The sequence below is a fragment of the Mus caroli genome, chromosome 18, assembly GCF_900094665.2.
Source record: "Mus caroli chromosome 18, CAROLI_EIJ_v1.1, whole genome shotgun sequence".
In the NCBI taxonomy this organism is placed as follows: Eukaryota; Metazoa; Chordata; class Mammalia; order Rodentia; family Muridae; genus Mus; species Mus caroli.
Genome location: NC_034587.1, coordinates 13286382 through 13296512, shown reverse-complemented (window position 1 = coordinate 13296512; position 10131 = coordinate 13286382). Strand labels below are relative to the sequence as shown.

Genomic DNA, 10131 nt, shown 5'->3' with positions numbered 1-10131 from the left:
CTCCTCTCTCTCTCCCTCTCTCTCTCTCTCTTCCCCCTGGTGACTCCTTGGGCCTCAATCTTTGGGGCCAGTGAACTAGCCCCAGCTTCCCAATAAACCTGTAAACCTGTCTTTAATATAACCTTATCTGGCTTTGATTAGTTCATTTTACCCTTGAAGAAATAATTCATCAGTGGGAAGACAAAGCCCACTTGTGCCTATACAGGTAGAAAGGCTAGTAAACACACAGCACAGGTGGCATCCAGTCTTTCTGGATATGAGCCCTAGTTCATACCTGTGAGTGCTACCACCTGAATGCCAGAACTCAAGATTCAGAGCTGTGAAAAGAAGTAGTGTTGGAGCCTCATACAGTGGCACAGGCCTGTGATCACATCTGGGCAGAAGATTGAGAAAGGAGGCTTGAGAGCTAACTTGACTAGGCAATGCAACATGACATTCTCTCAAAAATAAAAGATAAAGAGGGGTTTGAAGTCTGGTCAGTGGCAGGGTGCTTATCTAGAATGTGCGAAGCCTTGGACTGGAAAGTTCCCAGCACTGAACCCAAATGTAGAAAAAATTAATCTAGAAATGAAAACAAAATCATGTTCTAGAAGCCACTAAGCTACCATGCTTTGTTCAGGCTATCATAGTAGACAGAGTGAGACTACTGCTTTTTATGTTTGGGTTATTTAAAAATTGCATGTACTGGATTACATAGGTTTTAGCCTAGAGTGAGAAACTGGTATCAGAGGTCTGAGCAAGGAATAAAGGGTACAGAAGAGAGTAGGGAATATAAACAGACCCCATTGCAGTAGGCACTTACAGTAGGGGTGAAGACAAACTTAACCCCAGTGCTTCTGGAATCATGTCATAAATGTCAGCATCAACAGAGGAGACCACCACCCTTCACCCATCTTCTGTCTCCCATCTTCCAGGAGCAGAAGGGTCAGTGGCATATTCCTGAGCTAAGTGCTTAGATCCCCACAAGTCTGGTTCACTTCCATTTTAATGTCAAGATATAAGCAAATGGGACAATTTGGGAGTGTTTTTCTACTCTTAGCATAATAATTGTGATAGAAACATTCCAATATCCTTTTAAAGATATGATTAAAAATTTGCTAAAAAATACTAAATATGGAGATAAACTGGTCTTAAATGTATATAAATTGTTAAATTGTGGGAAGGGGAAAGATAGCGGAAGAGAGGAAAAATTAATACACACGCCATTATTGCATTTTTATTAAAGAAATGATTGTGAATGCATTTTTAAATTTGCAAGCCCACTATTAACATATGTTAAACAAAATCACACTTTCCAGAGCCATAAAATACAAATGTAAACAAAACAACTCAAAGAAGTTGAACAAAGTTGAGTTGAACAACTCAAAGAAGAGGCCAAGGAAAAGGAAAAAAAAAAACCATAAAAATACACACACACAAACAACAACAACAATAACAAAAGATAAGGCTGAGGAAAATACTTAAATTGAAACTCCTCTGGATTGAATGAAATATAATCCCATGATCTATTTGTGTGTGGTGCATGTGCATGTGGTGTGTGCATGCTTATGAATATGTGTGTTTGTATGTATGTGGTGTATGTATGTGGATAGGTTCAGTGTGTGTGTGAGTGTGTGTGTGTGTGTGTGTGTGTGTGTAAGGATGTCTGTGGGCTGTACAAATGTCTTTGCATGCATGTTAAGCCCAGTGTCTTCTGGGCCACTCTTCACCTAATTTACCCACACAAGGACTGTACGTTGAAAACAGAGCTCACTATGTGTCTAGCCTGGCTTGCCCCCCTACTTGCTCTGAAGTTCCCTCCTCTCCAGTTCTCCAATGATGGAACTGAAAGCACAGTGCTCAGCCTCAGCCTCAGCCTCAGCCTCAGCCTCAGCCTCAGCCTCAGCCAACACTTCCATCAGATCTGGGGCACTGAGCTCAGGTCTTCCTCCTTGTGGAGCAAATGCTTAATCTGCTGAGCTGCATTGCTAGCTCATAATCTCGTACTTTTAAGAGAACTCTAAATAACGATAAGAACAGATGTGGCAACTTATACAAATGAACTGAAAAGAGTTATTACGTACTGACATAAATCACAAGTGGTGAGAGCAGTAATGATACCAAGTATCTAAAGCAAAATAATTTTTAAAAATGAACAAAGTTTTTAAATCATAAGGAATAACATTTAAAACACTTTTTAATTTACAAATCTACTCTGTTTATCATCTACTTATTTTTAATGTGCTAAAAATGTCTAATAAAATGTCAACTATGAAATGGAATTTCAAATGATAAACAAATATAATAATGCTTTTAACCATAAGCCAAGTAGAAATTTTTATCAAGGTGATCTGTTAAAGGAAAATTAGCCAATAATCTTCAACCTAATATGCATTTTTAACATACGGTAAATTTTTAGATATATAATTTAACACTACATAGAGAAGCACTTAATGGGTGTTATTTTAAGAATCCAAAATAGAGAGAACTATATAATTTATTAATACATAAAAATCACAAAGTCAATACAGAAAAATGTGATCATTGTAATTTTTAAAAATACATAGAAGAAAATTCACATCATAATTGCTGAATCATCAATGAACACTGACTATGCTATCACTGTGATTAAAGAGACTAAAGGAAAGGGAGAGGGGAAAAGGGAGAGATAGAAATAACAGAAAGAACAGAAGAGATGGGAGAGACAAAAAAAGAAATAAAGATAGGGAGGGGGACGCATATGTTTATGTAAAGTTGGTGGGGAGGGAGGAGAGGGAGGACCCAGGAAGAGATGGGGAAAGGAGATGATTAAGAAATGCATAACATTCTCAAAATTAACAATTTTAACAAAATTTTTAAATTGTCATAGTTATATATTTCAAGTGGTAAAGTCCAGTGGTAGCTTCCATTAAAACTGAAAAATGTAATAATTACATCAAACATGATTATGCCTTCCTTACTCAATGTTCTTACAACTAAGACAGAAAGACAAAGAGCTGAGGGACAGTGACAATCTAATTCAATACCAAATAGCATCTAAAATTGAAAAATGTTACTCTATGGAAATGTATGACAATTATTCTATTACAATTGAAAAACAGTGGTTTACCTATGTACAGGCAATTTCAAGTGTGGAAATACAATCATATAAAGAATTATTTTGTTTTTGTTGTATCAAAGTTGTAACATCCCAAGTAACAATTTCCATATAAACATACTCGATATACCTTGATTTATCATTGAAATTCCAAATATGTTGTGATATAGAAAGCACTTATAGATCAAATGATACTTTACACATCTCAATTTTTAGCAAATTAAATTATTTTAATAGTGATTCAAACAAAAGCCCAAAGTGATTTTAGGAGCCTTAACAAAGTAATACTTTGTTAAGTATTAACAAAGAGGGAAAAGAATATGGTGAGAATAACGGAGAACGGAGAATGATAATCATAGCAATAGATGTGCTTGCATCTAACAAGTCAATTGCAAAGCTATAACAAACAAAGAGTAAATGCAAAACTCCCTTACAGCAGACAGGAAAAGACATCATCCTGAAATGGGCTCTAAGATATGACAGCACTCCAAATCACTAGGTAGGTAAGCAGCCTTTTTACACTATGATACTAATTAATGATGGTGTCATATAATTGACTTAATTTTCACTGTCTCATCTGCAACCAGTAGAGGCCTGAAAGAGTAAAACCTCTGTTCATTTAAGCCACTGACAGGAATAGCTTTTAAAAAGATAACATACATAAGCTGTTCTGAATTGTGGGCATGCCCCAAACCAACTTTGTCAGTATGATTTAATGTTGACCTATTGACATGGATTTGAAATGCAAAGGGAGCCCCGGTGTCTTACGGATCTAGGATGTGATATCCTGGGTTAACAGTAGGTGTCACCATCTACACTACTCAGTACAGGCTTAATGCCTCATTTGCCCAAGCACATGACATCAGGTTTACTGTGAGTTGGGTGCAAAAGCATCAAAATGAGGTAGGTGAATGTTCCCATTTTCTAGGAATGTACAATAAGCAACCACAATTAAAAAAAAAAAGTTAGTCTCCTGTTTTATCAGTTGTACAATTTAAAAATGTTATACATATGTTTCTTTGAATATGGAATAAAAGGGTGTGGTTTTGTTTTGTTTTGTTTTAGTCTATGTCAGTCTTTGTCACTTTGAATTTGACAGTAGACACAATGTTTTTCAGAGGATTATTACATTAGTTAACTAATAAGCATACACGATTTCATAATTGTATAATCCATATGTAATCTGTAACCCCTAATTTCTCATATAAATAAGCAACCTGAAATCCTTTATTTACCCCAAAAGCTGCTTTAGGAGCCAAAGGAAAGGCAATGGAGCCTTGTCTTTCCTCCTTATGTGTCCACATCGAGCCAAACTGTCTAGATTGAGTCTCGCAGCAAACAAAATATGCTGGGAATAGAACAAATAATTACCAGTCTCAATGTGTCTACAACACATAGTTGTGAACCTGCCTGGTGAAAGATGACTGTGCCCTGTGGGCATAATCAAAACATAAATAGCCTTCCTATGTGACAAGCTTAGGTACAACCCTTGGGATACTCTCTAAAGACCCCTGCTCCATATCCATTAATATCAGTTCTCTCTATCTTGCTCTGGCAGAGAATAACCAAGAAACTTTTCTTTCCTAAATACATGTTTTTCTCTTAACCTGATATGTTTTCCAGAGAGCCTTTTGGTATTCTGTGATGATAGATGCCGCAGAAACATTTAGGTGTTTTTGGACTAATTGGATAGCTTCAGTTTCCAGAGCTGTCAGCTTCTCAATTTTTTTATAAGTGGAAAACTCAAGCGAAATGAAATTTCTAAAATTAAAAATAAACCCTTACAGGACATAAAAACTAGACCACAAGGAGCTGGGAGACCTTGGAGAGTTTGTCCTAAACTATGAGCACCTCCTTATGGCTGCTTCAAAGAGCAGCTCTCTACCCCTCCCCACTGGGGGGGGTGGGGGGGCTTAGAAGCAAAGCTTTCTCAGAAAAGCCACCAGTGCATAGAATTATCTCTGTGTTCCTTCCTCCCATGCACTCCCATAGTACATTTTCCTGGCTTGGTTTTAAGATACTGTACTATGACTCAGCATAAATACAAAATTTCATTATTGCGTCCATCACAGAGCATGAATATTCTCTCAGCTCTGGTTAAAAGAGACAGGGAAATATGTATCAGTGCAGAATGATGCCAAATCCTGGTACTTCAAAATGAAAATAAGAGATGAAAAATAGTAACTAGATATAACCTGTCATTTTCATGCTCAAAATTCTGAAAGCACAAATAAGAATTTGGCAGGGCCTGGTGGTATTTGTGTGCAGTCTCAGTGATGGAACCAGGAGGATTATAATTTCAAAATCAGCCTATTCTGTGGTGGGAGTTCTAGGCCAGCCTGGGCAACTCAGTGCAACCTGGTACCAGTACAAAAGGCTGAACTAGCTCTGGATGTGAGCCACTGGTAGAGCAGTTGTCAAGCATGTGCAGGACCTTAGGCTGGGTCTCTGGCACCATAGAGAGTTAGGAATTTAAAATATGAGAAACTAATAAAATGTTATTTAAACATTTAGGGTAACCTTGTTTCTCAATTTACAATGAAGATTATTAATGTCTGAATTTTTTATTAAATATTCACTTTGAAAAGTTATGAAGCAGGAAATATACTACTTTTTCTGTGTTGATAACCTGGTTCTGGTGTATTGATGTCAGCAGATGCTGTCCAGAGTCTAAGTCGCAAACCTCAGGGTGCTGAGGGAACGTCTGCAGGTTTGCAATGTGCAGATGACTGGACTGATTGTGAAAGAAACATAGCCTGTTCCCTGGGGGGCTACCTTTAAGATTTTAGCTGGAGCTTTAGGCTAGATTTCTTAGGTTCCTCTGACCAACCTAAAAGGTTGCTTCTTTGCTCAGTCTGAGGATGCTTTTTCTTCTAAGTAGAAACCATCAGAACCCACAGTTTCTTCAGTACTATCAGGCACATCACATGTATAACTCCTACTGAAGCCATCGGGTGTCTCTTCTCTTATTCTGTAGGAGGTACTGTGCTTCCTTCCCTATAATCCCAACAGCTGCTCCCAGGCATGCCTGTTCTCCAGCTAAGAGTAAAAGAAACAAAATGTGATATTGGTCTCACAGTTGGCTCTCAATCTCTGCTAAGGATTTTAGTTTGGGAACTCACTTTAAAAAACAAACTCCCAAACAAACAGACAGAACAGCCCAGAAGAATCTCTTCTTTAAAACATGTATCTTAGTCGGCTGTGGTGGCACATGCACTTGTGAGGCAGAGGCAGGCAGATCTATGTAAGTTTGAGATCAGCCTGGTCTCCAGAACAAGTTCCTGGACAGCCAGAACTACACAGAGAAACTTTGTTTAGAAAAACCAAACAAACAAAGAAAAAAAAAAAACAAAAGAAGAAAGAAAGCAGAAAACAATTTTTATAGAAGTTAAAATTGCCTTTTCTCTCCTGTAAACTACTTGTGGATAGCCAGATTATCACTGTAGATAAAATAAGATGTCCATGAAACATGCCTTAAAACTGCCTGGAATCTAATGTCTAGAAATGCTAACGAATTCATATATGTCTACAAATTTGATCTGAATAGCAGAGTCCCAACATCTTAACCTTATTAGGTCAAGAGATACCATGCATGAGGCTAGCAAGATGAAAAAACTCAACTTCACGAGGCTTTGAATGAGTAATAGAAGGTCTATAGTAAGTTAAAATGAAGAACAATTAATTATTTATAATTCTTAATAACAAGAGTGTTAGCAAGGATATGGGATATTTCAGATATTCAACAGTAAAAACACCTACTGATCCACATGTTTTCATATAAACTCCCACTGGGTTGTAGTTTCTTCTCAATTGAAACACTCCCTGGGGAGGAGAGATACAACTGGCCTTGGGTTCTCCTAAGTCTTATGAGACCCTTTCTTGCTCTCCTATGAACAGTCAAAAGACAACTCTTCAGGACCAGGTAAATTCTCAGGAGGAGAGCTCCCTGCAAGTTATACAAGCGATTCAGTGATGCTGCTTTGCGGGGCAAGGGGGCGGGGGGCGTCATCTCACAGGTAACCTGGGACTGGATGTTTTTTTTAATTTTTTAAAATTTATTTACATTTCAAGTGTTATCCCCTTACCCAGTTCCCCCCCCCTAGAAACCCCCATCCCCTTGCTTCTATGAGGATGTTCTTCCACTCACCCACCCACTCCTGCCTTCCTGCCCTCGATTCCCCTACACTGGGGCCTTCATAGGACCAAGGACCTCTCCTCCCATTGATGCCTGACAAGGCCATCCTCTGCTACATATGCAGCTGGAGCCATGTGTACTCCTTGGTTGGTGGCTTAGTCCCTGGGGGCGTCTGAGGGTATATGAGCTCTTCCTATGGGGCTGTTTTTCCTATGGGGTTGCAAACCCCTTCAGCTCCTTCAGTCCTTTCTCTAACTCCTCCATTAGGGACCCCGTGCTCAGTCCAATGGTTGGCTGTGAGCATCCAGCTCTGTATTTGTAAGGCTCTGACAGGGACTCTCAGAAGACAGGTATATCAGGCTCCTTTCAGCAAGCATTTCTTAGCATCCACAATCGTGTTGGAGTTTGGTGACTGTATCTGGGACAAATCCCCAGGTGGGACAGTCTCTAGATGGACTTTCCTTTAGTCTCCGCTCTACACTTTGTCTCCCTATTTGCTCCCTGTTCCCCTTTCTAAGAAGGACTGAAGCACCCACACTTTGGTCTTCCTTCTTCTTGAGCTTCATGTGCTCCAAGCACACATTGTCCTCGGGGTTGTTTTTGAGATGCAGTATCCCAAATCATCTGCTTCTTACAAACTAGCTCTTGCTCAAGTTCCTCCTGTCAGGAATCCCAATACACTCATTGGACAGATAGCTTCTCTTCTAGGTCTGCCATTGTCTTCTCTGGGGTAAACACAAATAGGATCCCCTGAATAAGACACCCAATAGCTCCCACCAAAAAATGACTTCTAAGGCATACAATCAAACACAGTATAAAGTAACAACAGAGATCTGAAAATCATCACAACCAATACTTTAGTTATTACATATTTCTTTCCCTTATACTATCAACTTCAGGTGTAGACTACTAATATTCTAAGCTTTCATTTCTTACTGTCTTCTGGAAACATAAATCTCTTCATGTTATAGAGACAAGTATTTTATTCAGGGCTGATTTAGTTAGAAGACACTCATGTGGAACACATTAAGGGGAATGTGCCTCTTTAGATTGCTTCAACATAGCTACTATTTAAAAAAAAATGGGTTTTATATCTATTATGTTATGTTTAAGAAAAGGCATTTAGAAATCCTTTTTAAAGGATAAAACTTGTAGAGACTGAAATAATGATTTGGGGGGAAAGAGAATCTGTGGCAGTGACACTGTTTTATTAGTGAAAACTAGGGTTGCCTTTCGTTAGCATTTTTGGTGAAGGGCTGCATTCCAATGAGACACCCGCACTATAAAACTATCATGATTCTGCTTCCAAGAAGGGCCTCTGGTAAGGCTGATGTGTGTCTCATCTGTGGATACCGGTATGTGACAATCCTCACACAGGAAAAATTGTCAGTGATCGTGCAGCCTGCAGCACAGGGAGCTTCTCTCTGTGGTTGTGGGAGAGTTCATCTTGACAGTGGTAACCAAAGCCAAGCCATTAACAGAGGTTAGTATGACTGGAGCTAAGCTGAGAACCTCTTCCTGTACTAGCAGAGCTAGCCCCAGGTACAGAGAGCCAGGGAGCATGAAGTACAGACTTATAGCTTCATCATGAGAATGTGAGATGCCGCGAAAAGGTTGGGAGCAGGTAACTTGAGAAAGCTTGAGTTGTAGGCTCTGGACTTGTGATCTCAATAAACCAAGGCAGATGGTAGCTTCAAAAAGTGGGGCACTGAATGGAATCCTGCCTACCCCTCACCAATAATGTCTTTAATTTTAAAGATTTATTTGCTTTTACTTTATGTGTATGAGTGCTTACCTGTATGTATGTCTGTTCATCATGTGCATGTTTGGTAGCCATGTAGGTCAGAAGAAGGCATCACATACCATGGAACTGAAGTTACTGATAGATATGAATTGCCTTATGGGTGTTAGGAATTGAGCATGGGTCCTCTGGAGAACATTCAGTGCTGTAAATTGCTGAGCCATCTCCCCAGCCCCAAGAAGGCCTTGAACATAAAATACTATAGACAGTGTGAGGGAAGAATCACAGATGACACTAAGGTAGAGCAGGAAGCAGAGAAACAAAATAAACCACACCTCTTTTCAGTGCGATAAAGACTCCGGAAGCTCCTACATTAATATTGCACAAGCAATGTCTATTAAGGAAAGCATGAGTAAGCCACCAAACATTTTTAGGAATAAAGAACCATTCACATATCTCCAATAAAAAAACCTGGAAGACTGAGTGGAAGTAATCTCCAGAAAAGTATTTTAAAAGAGAAGGCAAGAGGTGGGGTTGAGAGCTAATAAAACTGAGCATCAATAACTTAGAAATTTCTAAAGTGAATAAAAAAGAACCAAAGCAAAAAAAAAAAAAGAAATATTGAGAATCCAACTTTTACCTGCTTCCACCAATGCATATACCTGTGTCCACTCAAGTGACAAAACAACCTTAGGACAGATACAGTTGGGAGAGGTCAGGGGTGACTGCTGGGAGCCGGAGTGGGGATCTACAATGTGCTGAAGTCATAGTTCTGGATCAGAGAATAGTGTGCTACATGCGTAGGTGCAGGCATCTGGTGAGCAACTTCCTTTCTGTTCAGGCTTGCTCTTATCAAGCCATGTGCAAATTCTGGGAAAGGACAGACTGAAATACCCCAGATTGCATAGCAGTGGCCCTGTACTATAGCTCTTTTATCAGCTATAAGAGACAGCCCCATGCTGTCGTCCAAATCCCCTGTTCTATTTTCCTTTGTGACTCACTCTGAAAACGGGGCAAATATTTTCTGAGCACTCGCAAGATAAGAAGTTTGCCAGCATCCTGAGGTTTGGCCGTGGGTGTCATGAGCCGCTTCTGCTTTGGAGAGCACACTCAAAGACCTTTTTGTCCTTACTGGGCAGTTGTACCCCTGTGTCCTTGACTCTGCCCTTCCTTTCTGTT

The 10131-nt window shown here is 39.4% G+C and overlaps 1 long non-coding RNA gene across 1 annotated transcript; it reads right to left on the bottom strand.

Annotated features, from left to right (window-relative positions):
* Window positions 1–3291: 3291 nt before the first annotated feature.
* LOC110284436 lies at window positions 3292–9675 on the bottom strand. The gene is made up of 3 exons (XR_002376933.1): window positions 9593–9675; window positions 9007–9081; window positions 3292–6115 (listed from the first exon to the last, which is right to left on the bottom strand). It is a non-coding gene; the product is annotated as an uncharacterized LOC110284436 (long non-coding RNA).
* Window positions 9676–10131: the final 456 nt, after the last annotated feature.